Source organism: Mesoplodon bidens, assembly GCF_964165515.1.
Source record: "Mesoplodon bidens genome assembly, chromosome: 15".
Classification (NCBI taxonomy): Eukaryota; Metazoa; Chordata; class Mammalia; order Artiodactyla; family Ziphiidae; genus Mesoplodon; species Mesoplodon bidens.
Genome location: NC_138171.1, coordinates 84003032 through 84020793, shown reverse-complemented (window position 1 = coordinate 84020793; position 17762 = coordinate 84003032). Strand labels below are relative to the sequence as shown.

The 17762-nt window shown below is 41.4% G+C and overlaps 1 protein-coding gene across 6 annotated transcripts in view; it reads right to left on the bottom strand.

The window, feature by feature from the left end:
* Nucleotides 1-11756, bottom strand: part of RNF216 (ring finger protein 216) — a 173358-nt gene extending 161602 nt beyond the window's left edge. For 3 of the 6 annotated variants that reach the window (XM_081257477.1, XM_081257481.1, XM_081257482.1), the window contains exon 1: nt 11623-11756. The gene's annotated coding sequence lies outside the window, so the exon portion shown is untranslated. Of the gene's footprint in view, nt 1-4232; nt 4346-7889; nt 8005-11622 lie in introns of all 6 variants that reach the window. The other 3 variants (XM_081257478.1, XM_081257479.1, XM_081257480.1) reach the window with 3 other exon arrangements.
* Between the last annotated feature and the right edge of the window lie 6006 nt (nt 11757-17762).

Below are 17762 nucleotides of genomic sequence, written 5' to 3'. Positions count from 1 at the left end.
GAGGGAGCTCTGTGAAATTAGAAAAAGTTATCCTAAACTACATCTCCTTCTAAAAGTCCAAGAAAGCATCCGTTAACAGAGGAATGGATAAAGAAGCCATGGTACATATATACAAGGGACTATTACTCAGCCATAAAAAAGAACAAAATAATGCCATTTGCAGCAACATGGATGGACCCAGAGACTGTCTTACTGAGGGAAGTCAGACAGAGAAAGACAAATATCATATGATATTGCTTATATGTGGAATCTAAAAAAGGGTACAAATGAACTTATCTACAAAGCAGAAACAGAGCTGCAGATGTAGAAAGCAGACCTATGGTTACCAGGGTGTAAAGGGGGTGAGGAGGGATAAACTGGAAGACAGGGATTGATATATACACACTACTATATATAAAATAGGTAACTAATAAAGACCTACTGTATAGCACAGGGAACTCTACTCAATACTCTGTAATGGCCTATATGGGAAAAGAATCTAAAAGAGTGGATATATGTATAACTGAATCACTATGCTGTACACCTGAAACTAACACAACATTGTAAATCAACTATACTCCAATAAAAAAAATTTTTTAAATCCCAAAAAGCTAATTTCACTAAAAATTAACAAAGAAAAGAACTGATGTCAAAACTCATATAAAGGTGTAAGAAAAACAAGAAGCAAAACATCCCTATAAACAATAACAACATGCCAGAAAGATAAAACAACCTAAGGGTCACTAAGAAAATAATATGACATAAAATAAAATAAATCAGAACTAGAAAAACTCAGAAATGAAGTGACATATCTTAGGAAAGAAACAGAAATTAAAGTGTTTTAGGAATGCAGACTAAATTAGAAGAAACACAAGTGTTAATGAACACAACACATACTGCTTTAGGAGAACTGAAAGGTGAAAGGAAAAATTTAAATAGAAAAACGGAGAGATAAAGGAGCTCTTGAATAAACTGAAAGGGAAGAAAACACAAAAAATTGTAACTGAAAAAAAAACTTTCCTAAAGTAAAAATATTAAAGCTACATTTCAAAAGAGCACAGTACATACCTAAGGAAAGCAACCCAGAATGACAACCATCAAGACACATTCTAGTAAAATTACTGGACTTGAAAGAAAGAAAAAAATCCTTTAGCATCTGGGCTTGAGAATTATAACAGAAAAAATTAAGATTATTAACAGATTTTTACAGTGATGCTTTAAGACACTCGAAAACAGATTAAGATACTTTAAAAAAAAACGTGAGCCATAGATTTTATATCCAGCAAAACTAATTTTAAGAAAAAAGCGCACAAACTTAACAATGTACAAGAACTTCCTACAAGATTTTCCTCAGGCATCAACAGAAAAGCAAGCTTCAGGCAACCAAAATGATTAGAGAGACACTGACACAAAGACTAGTGGTAAACATGAAATACATAATTACTTTAGTACTAAGATTAAATTATAACTAAGATTGAATGATACAGTACAATTGTAAAAATTATGGGGAAGGGAAGCATATGAAAGATTTTAAAGTTGTTTACAGTAATCATGTTGGTGGTGACATTCTGAGACTTTAATTTTGACACTTTTGGGTGTGTTAAAACAAGGTTATAGCATATTCTAATTCTATCAATCCCTGTGTCCTTGAGAATCAAGATTTTTAGTGTGGTAAAAAGGAAATAAAATATAGAAGCAATAAAGTAAGTTAAGTAAAACCACTATAGTCCTAAATTTGAATTATAAATATTAGCATAAACTCATAAAATATTTTACTTCCATCCAAAAAAAAAAAGTTTTCAAACAAGACCTGCTTGCAGCAATGAACATCCATAATGCCCAGATTATTTGAAATACTATTTCTCATCGAAAGAGATGAAGGCTTTTGGGACAAATTACTAATTCCAAGTCTGGGGCGGGAATCATACAAAATAAACATGGAACATCTTGTCTTATCACATATCAAGGAAGCTATCAAAGACTACTTATCAAAGACTGAATCCTGTCAGAATAAATTCCTGAAGAGGCTTCCACTGGCCAAAGATGCAACATTTTGAACTTCAGTAAAGATAATAATTGATATGGTACAAACATCTTAGGAAAATGTATAAATGAAAGTGTTCATAATTTTTTTAAAAGGTCATTTTCAGAAGATGATAGTCAACCAATACATTACCTTTAAAACTGGTAAAACAAAGGCAAAGAATCAGGCATTTTCTTGCCTTTTCTATATAAGCTATATCACTGGGTAACCAAATAGCAGATGAGGAAATCATTTCTTTATAAAATTATTCTAGTATTAATTGAAAACTTCAATTAAAATATCACCATTTTGCAATCCTCAGTAATTTACTGGGCCTTGGAATTCCCTGGCATTCCAGTGGTTAGGACTTGGCACTTTCATTCCAGTGGCCCAGGTTCAATCCCTGGTCAGGGAACTAAGATCCCACAAGCGGAAAAAAAAAAAAAAAAAAAAAAAAAAGACAGGACCTAGACATTGAATATCTTTGACTGCTAACATCATAGAGACAATAAGACATAACTGCCTTCTGAGGAAAGAACACTATCTACTGTCTTGACAGAAACAATCAGATCTGGACACAGCCTAATTTTTAGAATAGAAGCTATCTGAAAAATGAAATTTTTGAATTACACCATTAAGTATGCCATCTAGATCAGGTATGCTCAATGGCGGCAATTTTGCAAGGGGGTAAAAAGATCTTATATATTACAATGGTTTGTCATCCTCCCAAATTCAATCCCACCCAACAAAATCTTATTCCTTAGTATTTAATGGGGGAGAATCAGGAAAAAATGTCTAAAATGGCTCTACAGGGAGAAATGATTTTTTTTTTTAAGCCTGACAAACACCTATCTAGGCTCTGGGAAACTAACAGGTCAAATGATTCAGGTTCAACAACGATAAATTATAAGGAAAAATAAAAGGAATGGAAGAGGAACCCTAGATTTAAAAGATATAGGGATGCACTCAGGTGAAAAAACCATAAAGAAATACAAGAAAACGATCAGACTAATGGTTAATTTCAGGGGTAAGGAATGAATTATGCTCAGGACAGCATGCACAGAGGAGGCTTGGGGATGATCTACTTCTTGACCTAAGTAGTACATACAAACACCTTATAATAATTCATTAAGCCATACATGTTTTATATATTGTTTTATTTGTAAAGGGCAAAAAACTCCCATGAGATACTGCATACCCATAAGGATTGCGAGAAGCCTGAAAATTGATGACCAAGTGTTGCTGAGGATTTGGAGCAATGGGGACTTTCATGTACCATTGGTAGGAGAGGAAACTGGTACCACAACTGTGCAAAAAAGAATCCTTCATACTTTATCAATTATAGTGGAAAATATAAATCCTGGAAGACTCAATCCACTGTAAAATGTGTACTACAGAAATGTACGCTTATACGCACCAGCTCTATGCACAAGAATGTTCACAGCAGCACTATTCCTAACAGCCAAAAACTGAAAAGGACTCATATCAATGACAGAATGGACAAATACACTGAGGTATGCTCATACAATTGAAACATACACAGCATCAAGAATCAAGCCACAGTACCCACACGCAATATGAAGGGATCTTAAAACATAATGGTTGAGTGAAGGAATTCAGACATAAAAGAAAATATACTGAATGCCTCCATTTAGATAAAGTTTAGGCATAGGCCTAAACTTAGCTGTTCAGGGTGAAATTTCTTTGTGTGTGTGTGTTGTATTTAACAATGGAAAACTTAGAGGGAAAAACGTCACCATAAGGGAAAAAAGTCACCCTAAGGGAAAAAACAGAGTGGTTGCCTCTATGAAACAGTATTTGGAGGTCAAGAGAAGAGGATTACTGCTTTTCTTTCTTTCTGTAGCTTGATTTTTTTTTTTTTTTTTTTTTTTTTTTGGCGATACGCAGGCCTCTCACTGTTGAGGCCTCTCCCGTTGTGGAGCACAGGCTCCGGACGCGCAGGCTCAGCGGCCATGGCTCACGGGACCAGCCGCTCCGTGGCATGTGGGATCTTCCCGGACCGGGGCATGAACCCGTGTCCCCTGCATCGGCAGGTGGACTCTCAACCACTGCGCCACCAGGGAAGCCCCTGTAGTTTGATTTTTGAACCATTTTCTTGCTTTACTCTGATGGACATCACAAGAATGAAAATCAGTAAGTAAGAACCAATGGGGGACAATTATAACTGCTACAGTGGCTTTTTAGTTCCAAGATCCTATCTGTAACCTACCCACTCAAGGTTTTTCTCCCTCTCAAAGAAAATCTCAATTTTCTTTGCCTTCCTGTGAGAAATCATGTACTTCAGAGGAGGTGGGCCCCAGACCCTGGCTTATTATATGATATCTATAAAGAGATAGTCAAATAATGTCATCATTTTTCCAACTTAAGATACTATAAAATTTTATATCAAGACTATGTTTAAGTATTACAACAGAACTTTCTGGTATCTATAACTGGACAAAGGTATCTCAATGTTTAAAAATTATAAATCCAAGCATAAGTTTAAGTATCTCGCTTGAAATAACAATAATGATGTTATTGATATTTATAAATAGCATGATATAATGGAAAGAGCTCTGGTATCAAATTTCAACTGCACCTATTCAGGTACTTTTCTTTCAAATACAATTTAAAAAAAAAAATTTATTTATTTAATTGACTGTGCCGGGTCTTAGTTGCGGCACGCAGGATCTAGTTCCCTGACCAGGGATCGAACCTGGGCCCCCTGCAATGGGAGCACGGAGACTTAGCCACTGGACCACCAGGGAAGTCCCATCAAATACACTTTTTAAAAAGCATTTTGGGACTTCCCTGGTGGTGCAGTGGTTAAGAACCCACCTGCCAATGCAGGGGACACGGGTTCGAGCCCTGGTCCGGGAAGATCCCACATGCCGAAGAGCAACCAAGCCCGTGTACCACAACTACTGAGCCTGTGCTCTAGAGGCCACGAGCCACAACTACTGAGCCCACGTGCCACAACTACTGACGCCTGGGCGCCTAGAGCCTGTGCTCTGCAACAGAGAAGCCCCTTCTCGCCGCAACTAGAGAAAGCCCGCATGCAGCAACGAAGACACAACAAACGCAGCCAAAAATTAATTAAAAAAAAAAAGCTTTTGAACACTTAATTCCAATAACCAAGCTTATTTCTTCTTTTACCATAACTAGGTTCCTTCAATTTTACACTGGAAATCAAAGGAAAATGTGATTTATTTTATATCTAATTTAGTTAGACTGTCAAGCTTGTAGTTAAGCAGATTACTAGTGATGCTTTAAAAGCAAGATTCCTCATGAATGGCAAGTACAGTGGCCCCAAGCTGCAGTGAGAAAAGAAGTCTGATGATGAAATTTCTACTCCTGACTAGCTTCTCTGTAAAGGTCATTTAACTCCCTGACATTCAGTCCTCTCATCTGGGCTCAGAGCAGATTGCCTAAGTATGAACCATGGTTTCACCAATTAGTGAATCAGTGACTATGCATAAACTGCTTAATCTCTTGGGCCTAATTCCTTTATTTGTAAAATGACAATACAGTTGTTTTAAAATTAATTGAGTGAAACATACATAAAGTGATTAGCATAATAACTGGCAAATAGCAACTGTCACATTATGACTATTATTATTACCTGTGAAATGGAAACAGCAGATGCACAGTGTTTATTAATAATAATAATATGTTGATAATACAACCAAATGGGGGGAGCGGGGTGGAGAGAGAACTTTATTCTCCTCTTCCAAGCTACTTTTCACTAGTATTACAACTATTCACGTAAAACTTTTACTTCCTTCTATAAGAAACTTCGTTTCCCTTTGGAAGTAGCAAGAAGTTATGTATGTCTTTTTGCTTATTGATCAGACACCAAAGTGGAGTTCAGAAACACGAAATGCCACCCAAAAAGAATATTTCAGTTGTCACCTCTTGCTTTTAATTATACAAATAATCATTTACACATTTATGACTATACTCTCTAGTCAAATATACCAATTAATGCTTCCAAATTAGAACCTAAAATTAGGATATATTTCATCACTTCATTACTCAGTGGAGAATTTTATGTAGTAATATTATAAGAATTTAAGAAAATTGGATGACAATTCTTCTATGTTCTCTTCCACCTCCCACAACTGTCCTAATGATTTTTTTTTATCCCCTTCACTTCGTTGTATGAATGAATCAACATATGATGAGAAGGAGTTCGCATTTTGTTTTCTCCATATGCCCTTGACTATGTCTTATTCATAACTGTACTTCCAGAGTCTCACAGTTGTTGAATGAATGAGTGGCTCCAAAAACATACTCTTCTGCCAGAGACTGGAGCTCTTCATCATAGCCATATACAACCAGAGTCAAGTAACATGGCTTACATGACAACAATCAGTTTATCATGATTTTCTTCAGTTATAAAGTATTACACCATTATAGAAAATTTGGAGAACAAAGGAAGTCAGGAAAAGATGGGAATCACCCATGGTTCTCTCACACAATTTTATGATTTCCGAAACTGCATCTTTGCTTCCTTGTGACCAGGGTCCTTGGGTCTGTCTCTAACAAATCATTTTCTTCTCAATTCTTCTATTCATGTCACTTCTCCACTTTTCCTTCCAGATGCTCCTAATATAATACTGTATGGTCCCAGCGTTTTGTGGTGTTCCTGTTTTCCAGAGTAATCTCCAAAAATATGCCCATCACTTCTGCAACACTGATTCTGGGGTAATAAAGGATGTTTCAGATTTAGTGGGTTAACTCTTTGAATGTTCTAGGGAAAGGTGGGCAAAGAAGAGCCAGGCACAGGCTGAGAGAAGCTGACATGCCCATGTCATATCGGCACCCACAAAACCTCCTCCTAGCATATTTTTTTAAGCGTCTATAAATGATTATTGCTTTTAATTCAAATACTAGTTTCTCATCTTAACATTTAGCTAGCCATTCTTTGTAATCCTGTACTAATATGTAATCAATATTAAATTAACACAGAAAAGTTAATAACGGTTATTTCTAAGTAATAGGTTTACATTTTTTGCTTCCTTATATTTTTATATACTAAATTGGTATTATTTACTTTAACATTTAAAATTAAAATACATTAAAAGAGTTTGGCAAATGTTTATTGCAGGCTCACCACATGGTATAAAGAATTTGTGTTATGCATCATGGGGAACACAAAGAAAATCCAACATGGATCTTGCCTCAAAGAACTTCCATCAGTGAGAGAAAATATGCACACAATTAAGTATACTACAAAGTATAAACCCATTAGTGCAATACAGAGACTATTCCAGTTGAAAGAGGGCAGGCAGTCAGAGTAGGCTTAGTGGAGACAGCAATATTTAAGCTAAACTTAATGCTCTGCCAGTTCCAGGCTTAGTTTTAAGAGAACAGCACTTCCATCTAGGGCTCTTGAAACCCATAGTCACCACGTAAGAAGTCTGACTACCCTGATGGAGAGACCACATGGAAAGCCCCGACACTACATGAAGAGGGAAAGGGCAGCTGAACCCAGTCTTCCAGGAGTCTCAGACAAGGCGTATGAATAAAGAAGCCATTTTGGAAGTATATCCTCCAGTCCCAGCCACCTTGGCTGACAGCATGTGGGGGGGGGGGGAAAGGCCCAGTTGAGTCCTTCCCAATTTCTGTACTCAAAAAACTGCCAACAAATAAAACTGTGATACTAAGTCACCAGGCTTGGAGGTGGTTTGCTAACACGTAGGTGAAGCAGAGCTCTAAGTTTATTTTCTAACCAATGGGAAGCAATGCAGAGAGCTGTGCTTTAGGAAAATCAAGCTAGCTGCAGTGTGTAATCTAGTGGCAGGAAACCCAGGAAGCAAGAGCCGGTGAAGTCTGAACTAAAGGTAACAGTAAGCAGAGGGAGGAAAAGATACAAGATACTGACCACAGAGGTTAGATTCAATGGGATTTTTGTATGTAATTGGCCATGAAGGGCATGAGGAAACAAGGAGTCAAAGTTGACCTCGATGTTGAGATCAGGTGACTGGAAGATGGTGATCCTATTAAGAAAGAACAAGGAAGCTGATGAGCTCAGAATAAGAAAATGCAATGCATATTAATTTCAATACATAAACAAAATGAAAAAACTACAGTAAAATAGCATCCATAATTACAGATAATATGCAAACAATTAGTGTGGAGTTTAAGCAGTTTAAAAGAGCTCTAAAAATCCTGTTATCAGTATCTTTCTACAAAACAAAAGGTTTTAAACCAAAAATTATTCAAAATTTTCGGTGGGGAAGCTACAGAGTTTAATATATAACACTGAGATTTCTCCTCAACTGTCAACTGAAAATTGGTTCAGAAACTGGGATGTGGAAGCAACCTAAGTGTCCATCGACAGATAAATGGATAAAGGAGATGTGGCACATATATACAATGGAACACTACTTAGCCATAAAAAGAAACAAAATTGAGTTATTTGTAGTGAGGTGGATGGATCTAGAGTCTGTCATACAGAGTGAAGTAAGTCAGAAAGAGAAAAACAAATACCATATGCTAACACATATATGTGGAATCTAAAAAAAAAAAGGTCATGAAGAACCTAGGGGCAGGACAGGAATAAAAATGCAGACCTACTAGAGAATGGACTTGAGGATACGGGGAGGGGGAAGGGTAAGCTGGGACGAAGTGAGAGAGTGGCATGGACATATATACACTACCAAACATAAAACAGATAGCTAGTGGGAAGCACCTGCATCGCCCGGGGAGATCAGCTCAGTGCTTTGTGACCGCCTAGGGGATGGGATAGGGAGGGTGGGAGGGAGACGCAAGAGGGAGGGGATATGGGGAAATATGTATACGTATAGCTGATTCACTTTGTTATACAGCAGCAACTAATACAACATTGTAAAGCAATTACACTCCAATAAAGATGTTAAAAAAAAAGAAAGAAAAGAAAAAGAAACTGGGATGGATAGGCAAGCATATCCTCATCCACAAAGGGGAGAAATCAATGTTTTCAATGATATTTTTACAGTTGAATCCGCTGTGAACTCGTGATATCCTGTCCCTTCTATCCCAATACTGTCTACAGGTTACACCCTATGATAAATTTTCATATATCATTGAGTTGTTTTTTTTAAAAACCACGGATCTCATCATGGTAGAGCCAAAATCCTTACCATGGCCTGTGAAACACTGCCTCATTTGGCCCTTGCTGACATAGCTAGCCCCACCTCATACCTCTTCCCCCTATTCACCAATCTGCAGACACCATGGCTCACGTCCTTGAACATTCCATGCTTCTGCCTTCCACTTCCGGCTCTTCTCTCTGGCTGGGTTACTCTTCTTCACTGCCTCTCTTTGACCAAATTAACTGTATTCATCCTTCAGTTCCTCATCTTAAATGTCACCTCCTCAGATAAAAACCTTTCTGGACTAACCCCAGTGTTTGTTCACACACCTCTCATTCCTTCAAAGTACTCACTACAATGATAATCTACAATTTAGGAAGCTATGATTAATATCTATCTCCTCTGCTAAAAAACGTTCATTCCCATAGCCTCAGGACATAGGACACAGCCTGGCAAAAGTAAATATTCCAGAAGAACTTGAACAAACAAGAAGTTCACAGGTATAGCAGGATAATTAGGAGCATGAACTCTGGAGCCAAACTGGGTTCAAGTCCCAGCTCTGATCCTTACAAGCTTTGCAACTAGCTAAGTTATTTTTCAGCACCTCCCTTTCTTCCTCTTTAAAATAAGAATAATGACAAAACCCACGGCACTGAGGAGTCAAAGAGTTAATATATGGAAAATCCTTAGAACAGTATCTGGCTAAAGACAGATGTCTGTAAAGATCTTAACCATAGCCTAGAATTTAGTGAACCCTCATTAAACAGGAACTATCAGAATTAGCAAACACAGGCTCTCCCATCTATCCTGTTTCATAAACTTTCAGTCTCCCAGACTCACATCTCAACTTCCTTTATTAGACTTCTCCAAAGGGGTTGCAAGGCTTCTCTTTTATTAGCTACTGCCTGTCTTCAGGAGAAAAATCTAAAGCCTCTATTTAAGCTTACGGGGAGGTCCAAAATCTGGCCCCAGGCTCTCCAAATATTTCCTTAAATTAAACCACTCCTTACCCCCAGCCGCAATAAATTACTTCTACAAAACACCAACGAGGGCTTCCCTGGTGGCGCAGTGGTTGAGAGTCCGCCTGCCGATGCAGGGGACATGGGTTCGTGCCCCGGTCCGGGAAGATCCCACATGCCGCGGAGCGGCTGGGCCCGTGAGCCATGGCCGCTGAGCCTGCGCGTCCAGAGCCTGTGCTCCGCAACGGGAGAGGCCACAACAGTGAGAGGCCTGCGTACCGCAAAGAAAAAAAAAAAAAAAAACCCAAAAAACCACCAACGAAGCAAGGCCATTTCTTAAAAGTCTTGCAGCAGGCCAGCATACTAAAGTCTGCCCAGCCCTCTCTCAGCAGGGTAAGTCATCTTCTCTTTGCATCAAAAAGCCTAGGACAGGGACTTCCCTGGTGGCGCAGTGGTTAAGAATCCACCTGCCAATGCAGGGGACACGGGTTCGAGCCCTGGTCCAGGAAGATCCCACGTGCCGCGGAGCAACTAAGCCCATGCGCCACAACTACTGAGCCTGTGCTCTGGAGCCTGCGAGCCACAACTACTGAGCCCGCGCACCTGGAGCCCATGCTCCGCAACAAGCCACCGCAATGAGAAGCCCGCGCACCGCAAGTCCCCCCTCGCCGCGACTAGAGAAAGCCCCTGCGCAGCCATAAAAAAATAAATTAATTAATTAAAATAAAAAAGCCTGGGACAACCCTACCCAGGCGCTTATCACGACGCATCCGAGTTCTTTACAGAGCCCTAGGCTCGCTGATGTCGAACCCTGCCCAGCGGATATCACCGGGACCCTGCAGGCACTCAGTGAGCTTGGTCACGGGACTGAAGCGGCCCGAAGTTTTCAACAATCGTCCCACACGGTATTCGGGCCACATCTCACGCGGAATGATCGGCCTCGTTCGCCGCTCGGCGCTCCGGGCACATTTGTCGGGTTCGCGTTCCCCGCGCTGCCCAGGGTTCTGACCCACTCGGGGAGGCCTCACGAGGGCTGGGCAGCAGTGGCCGCCTTCTCGGGAAGACGCCCCTCCAGAGCCGAGTCGGGAGGGTTTGGGACCGCGGCCCGTCAGCCCCCCGCCAACCCCCGCCCGGACCAGGGCGTCCGAGTTCAAAGTCACGGCGTGTTGCCCCACCCCGCGCGCCCCCGGCCGCGTTCGGCTCCACGGCCACCGCCTCCCGTGAGGCGCCGCCGAGGAAACTTGGTCTTTCGGCGCTACCGGCCCGCGAAACTTCCCGAAGTGGCGGGAGCGGCGGAGGGTCCGCCGGCCGCCCGCACCTCTATCGCTCCTTCTCGGCCGCTAGCCCCGCTGCTCCGGCCGCTCGGCGCTAGGCGGCGCCCCGCGCGGCCCCGGGTTCGCTCGCGTCGGGGCCGCGGCTGAGCCCGGCCAGCGCCCCCCGCCGCCCCTCACAAACGAGCCCCCGCCCCCACCCTCACCCCTGGGCTCAATGGAGGCGCCGGGCGGAGACGCCACTAGCCTCACAGAGCCTCCCGAATAGCTGGCGCGCCCCGCGGCCGACACTTACTCGCCACTCAACTCACCGGCTCTCGAGGAGGGTTCGGCGGCTTCTGTCGCCGCAGCTTCTAGTCAGCTGGAGCAGCGCGAGAGCTTCGTGGCCGCAGCCGAGGCCGCCGCTGCGCTCCTTCCGGCCCTGCCGCGGCGTCACCCCGCGCCTGCGCACAGCGCCCCCTCCCGACTAATGACAGGAAGAACCATAGAGGCACGCCGGGTGATCGGGAGGAGGGGTCTGAGGAGTAACACCATAGAGAGGGACGCCTGTGCGCTTCTCCATCCCGGCTCACGGCCAGCTGAATCTTGACTCCCCCACTAGGTGGGAGGACGAAAGGAACTGAGAGCCCCTCAACCCCGTGAGGAGGTGTCGCTGTCTCCCTGGGGTTGAAAACTCCAGGGCGTGAAGCGTGAAGCGGGCAGCCGTGGAAATCTCCTGGATATGCATTTATTTGCATCCGTTGCCTTTGGCAAGTCATTCATGCAACACATTTTCGGAGGGCTTCCAGTATGCTAGGCACTGTTCCAGGAATTGGAGCCAAAACGGTATAGACTGTCCCTGTTCTCATGAAGCTTATGTTTTATTGGGAAGTCAATAACTGGTGAACTAATTAACTAACCAACTAAAATACTGGCCCAGACAGGAAGTGTTCTGGAAACACACACACACACATACACACACACGAAAAATAAAACAGAGAAAGGGATAGAGTGATGGGGATAATAGTGTGGTCTAAATGAAGTGAGGGAGTGAGCCGTGGTTACCACCCGGAAGAAGAGCACTTCAAGCAGACGGTATACAAAGGCCAAAAGCCCTGAGATGGGAATACGCCTGGCGTGTTAGAAAAACAGCGTTATGCTGTGTGGCTGCATGGCAGTGCGGTGAGTGAGACGGAGAGTGGTAGGGAATGGGCTTGGCAAGCTGGTCGGGAGCCAAATCATAGGTCTTAAATTGAATTTGGATTTTATTCTAAGTGTAATGGGAAGCTACTGGAGAACTGGGAACAGGGACGTGAGTTGATTTGCTTGTGTTTTCCGAGACCAGAATCAGGAAAGCCAGTTAAGAAGTTACTGCAGGATTCTAGGGCTTCCCTGGTGGTGCAGTGGTTGAGAGTCCGCCTGCCGATGCAGGAGATAACGGGTTCGTGCCCCGGTCTGGGAGGATCCCACATGCCGCGGAGCGGCTGGGCCCGTGAGCCATGGCTGCTGAGCCTGCGCGTCCGGAGCCTGTGCTCCGCAACGGGAGGGGCCACAACAGTGGGAGGCCCGCGTACCATAAACAAAACAAAACAAAACAAAGAAGTTATTGCAGGATTCTAAATGATAAGAGATCGTGTCTTGGACCAGTACAGTCAGGGAGGAGGTGATGAGAAATGGTCGGAGTAGGGATTTTTTTTAAAGGTAAAACAGAGATTTGCAGATGGATTGGATGTGGGGTGAGAGAGAATGAAAGGAGTTGAGGATAACTACAAGATTTTTGGCTTGTGCAACTGGGTGAATGGTGGTGCCATTCACAAATATGGGGAAAATCAAGAGGAATGGATTTTGGTTGGAGTGAGAAGTGAACATGTTTTGCACATGTTACGTTGCGAACTAGACCTTCAGGTAGACATATCAATATGCAATTAGATCCTTTGTTTCTTGATGACTGAGAAACAAAGGATTCTTGGTTAATCCGAAGACTTCATTTGGGAACCAAAAATCTTTTAACAAATAATCTCTCAGACCTTGAGCCACACATTTCCCCGAAAAGTATGCATTTTTCCCAGCATAATTTTGTTGGGAGTTATGTTATTGAGGCATGAACTAAGATGAATATGTGGAACTGTAATTTAATAGCATAGAAATCTGAAGACCTGCAGGAGATTTAAAAATTCCAACCCTTGTTATAACTTTTTAAAAGACTATGAAATTATCAAAACACAGTGAATCAAGTTTTTTTTTTAATTAATTAATTAATTTGGCTGCGCTGGGTCTTAGTTGTAACATGAGAACTCTCACTTGCTGCATGCATGTGGGATCTAGTTCCCTGACCAGGGAATGAATCCAGGCCCCCTGCATTGGGAGCACGGAGTCTCAACCACTGCACCACCAGGGAAGTCTCTGAATCAAGTTTTTTTTTTTTAATTTATTTATTTATTATTTTTGACTGTGTTGGGTCTTCGTTTCTGTGCGAGGGCTCTCTCTAGTTGCGGCAAGCGGGGGCCACCCTTCATCGCGGTGCGCGCGCGGACCTCTCACTATCGCGGCCTCTCTTGTTGCGGAGCACAGGCTCCAGATGCACAGGCTCAGTAGTTGTGGCTCACGGGCCCAGTTGCTCCACGGCATGTGGGATCTTCCCAGACACGGACTCGAACCCGTGTCCCCTGCATCGGCAGGCAGATTCTCAACCACTGCGCCACCGGGGAAGCCTTCTGAATCAAGTTTTAATATGCTATATGATGGGTGGATGAGACTTTTTTTTTTGAAACTTAAAAGTATTTATTAATTCATTTATAATAACAATAATCAACCTATCACGTGTCAGCATAAATCACGTTTTTAACAGAAAATATCTATATTTTCCAAAACAAGAGAAAATACGTGAGAAGAGTGACATTGTTTTACATTAAGTTCTTTTTACATAAATTTACATCACAGTTTTTTTTAATTCAAACAGAAAGTCACAAAAATTATAATCATTCTCATCAGTTCACTCAGTCCCATGTAATTAATTTTTTTATCTTGATCTTTTGTTAGCACTTTTATGAATTCATCAGTTTTCCATTAGAGTTCTGAAAATGCTTATTCATTCAGCTCAGCAGTATAGTCAGTTACCAGAAACCTGCTTGTCAGTCTTTTCCATGAATTCCTTGAAGATGAAACCCTTTTATAGAAACATTTTTGCAAAAGCTTCAGAGTACACCCAGAACTGTCTGTAAATGACAAAAGACTTAAAAATGTCCACAGTTAAAGATTTGATGAAAGTTCATAATAATGCAATTAACAAGGAAATTTAGTTATTTCTGAGATATACATTTTAAAGTAATAACTAGAATTATGACTTATAACATTATACCAGAACATATAAGATTTTTAGGAACTTCATGTAATGACTGAAACATTTATATTAACATATTTCCATGCAAATAACCCAAAGAAAGTTTAGTATTAGTTTTTCTTTTTCTTTTTGAATTTTATTTTATTTATTTTTTTTTACAGCAGGTTCTTATTAGTCATCAGTTTTATACACATCAGTGTATCCATGTCAATCTCAATCGCCCAATTCAGCACACCACCATGCCCAACCCCCCGCGGCTTTCCCCCCTTGGTGTCCATATGTTTGTTCTCTACATCTGTGTCTCAACTTCTGCCCTGCAAACTGGTTCATCTGCACCATTTTTCTAGCTTCCATATACATGCGTTAATATACGATATTTGTTTTTCTCTTTCTGACTTACTTCACTCTGAATGACAGTCTCTAGATCCATCCACGTCTCAACAAATGACTCAATTTCGTTCCTTTTTATGGCTGAGTAATATTCCATTGTATATATGTACCTCTTCTTTATCCATTCGTGTGTCAGTGGGCATTTAGGTTGCTTCCATGACCTGGCTATTGTAAATAGTGCTGCAATGAACATTGGGGTGCATGTGTCTTTTTGAATTATGGTTTTCTCTGGGTATATGCCCAGCAGTGGGATTGCTGGATCATATGGTAATTCTATTTTTAGTTTTTTAAGAAACCTCCATACTGTTCTCCATAGTGGCTGTATCAATTTATATTCCCACCAACAGTGCAAGAGGGTTCCCTTTTCTCCCCACCCTCTCCAGCATTTGTTGTTTGTAGATGTTCTGATGATGCCCATTCTAACTGGTGTGAGGTGATACCTCATTGTAGTTTTTTTTTTTTTTTTTTTTTTGGCTGTACATGGGCCTCTCACTGTTGTGGCCTCTCCCGTTGCGGAGCACAGGCTCCGGACACGCAGGCTCAGAGGCCATGGCTTACGGGGCTAGCCGCTCCACGGCACGTGGGATCTTCCCAGACCGGGGCACAAACCTGCATCCCCTGCATCGGCAGGCGGACTCAACCACTGCGCCACCAGGGAAGCCCCTCATTGTAGTTTTGATTTGCATTTCTCTAATAATTAGTGATGTTGAGCAGCTTTTCATGTGCTTCTTGGCCATCTATATGTCTTCTTTGGAGAAATGTCTATTTAGGTCTTCTGCCCATTTTTGGATTGGGTTGTTTGTTTCTTTAATATTGAGCTGCATGAGCTGTTTATATATTTTGGAGATTAATCCTTTGTTCGTTAATTTGTTTGCAAATATTTTCTCCCATTCTGAGGGTTGTCTTTTCGTCTTGTTTATGGTTTCCTTTGCTGTGCAAAAGCTTTTAAGTTTCATTAGGTCCCATTTGTTTATTTTTATTTTTATTTCCATTACTCTAGGAGGTGGACCAAAAAAGAGCTTGCTGTGATTTATGTCAAAGAGTGTTCTTCCTATGTTTTCCTCTAAGAGTTTTATAGTGTCCAGTCTTACATTTAGCTCTCGAATCCATTTTTGTGTGTGTGTGTGTGGTACGCAGGCCTCTCACTGTTGTGGCTTCTCCAGTTGTGGAGCACAAGCTCCAGACATGCAGGCTCAGTGGCCATGGCTCATGGGCCCAGCCGCTCCACGGCATGTGGGATCTTCCTGGACTGGGGCACGAACCCGTGTCCCCAGCATCGGCAGGTAGACTCTCAACCACTGCGCCACCAGGGAAGCCCTTGAATCCATTTTGAGTTTATTTTTGTGTATGGTGTTCGGGAGTGTTCTAATTTCATTCTTTTACATGTAGCTGTCCAGTTTTCCCAGCACCACTTATTGAAGAGACTGTCTTTTCTCCATTGTATATCCTTGCCTCCTTTGTCATCGATTAGTTGACAATAGGTGCGTGGGTTTATCTCTGTGCTTTCTATCTTGTTCCATTGATCTATGTTTCTGTTTTTGTGCCAGTACCATATTGTCTTGATTACTGTAGCTTTGTAGTATAGTCTGAAGTCAGGGAGTCTGATTCCTCCTGCTCCATTTTTTTCTCTCAAGACTGCTCTGGCTGTTCTGGGTCTTTTGTGTCTCCATACAAATTTTAAGATTTTTTTGTTCTAGTTCTGTAAAAAATGCCATTGGTAATTTGATAGGGATTGCATTGAACCTGTAGATTGCTTTCGGTAGTATAGTCATTTTCACAACGTTGATTCTTCCAATCCAAGAACATGGTATATCCCTCCATCTGTTGGTATCATCTTTAATTTCTTTCATCAGTGTTTTACAGTTTTTTGCATACAGGTCTTTTGTCTCCCTAGGTAGGTTTATTCCTAGGTATTTTATCCTTTTTGTTGCAATGGTAAATGGGAGTGTTTCCTTAATTTCTCTTTCAGATTTTTCATCATTAACGTATAGGAATGCAAGAGATTTCTGTGCATTAATTTTGTATCCTGCAACTTTACCAAATTCATTGATTAGATCTAGTAGTTTTCTGGTGACATTTTTAGGATTCTCTATGTATAGTATCATGTCATCTGCAAACAGTGACAGTTTTACTTCTTCTTTTCCAGTTTGTATTCCTTTTATTTCTTTTTCTTCTCTGACTGCCATAACTAGGACTTCCAAAACTATGTTGCATAATAGTGGTGAGTGGACATCCTTGTCTTGTTCCTGATCTTAGAGGAAATGCTTTCGGTTTTTCACCATTGAGAATGAGGTTTGCTGTGGGTTTGTCATACACGGCCTTTATTATGTTGAGGTAGGTTCCCTCTATGCCCACTTTCTGGAGAGTTTTTATCATAATTGGGTGTTGAATTTTGTCAAAAGCTTTTTCTGCATCTATTGAGGTGATCATATGGTTTTTATTCTTCAAATTGTTAATGCAGTGTATCACATTGATTGATTTGCATATATTGAAGAATCCTTGCATCCCTGGGATAAATCCCACTTGATCATGGTGTATGATCCTTTCAGTGTGTTGTTGGATTCTGTTTGCTAGTATTTTGTTGAGGATTTTTGCATCTATATTCATCAGTGATATTGGTCTGTAATTTTGTTTTTTTGTAGTATCTTTGTCTGCTTTTGGTATCAGGGTGATGGTGGCCTCATAGAATGAGTTTGGGAGTGTTCCTTCCTCTGCAATTTTTTGGAAGGGTTTGAGAAGGAT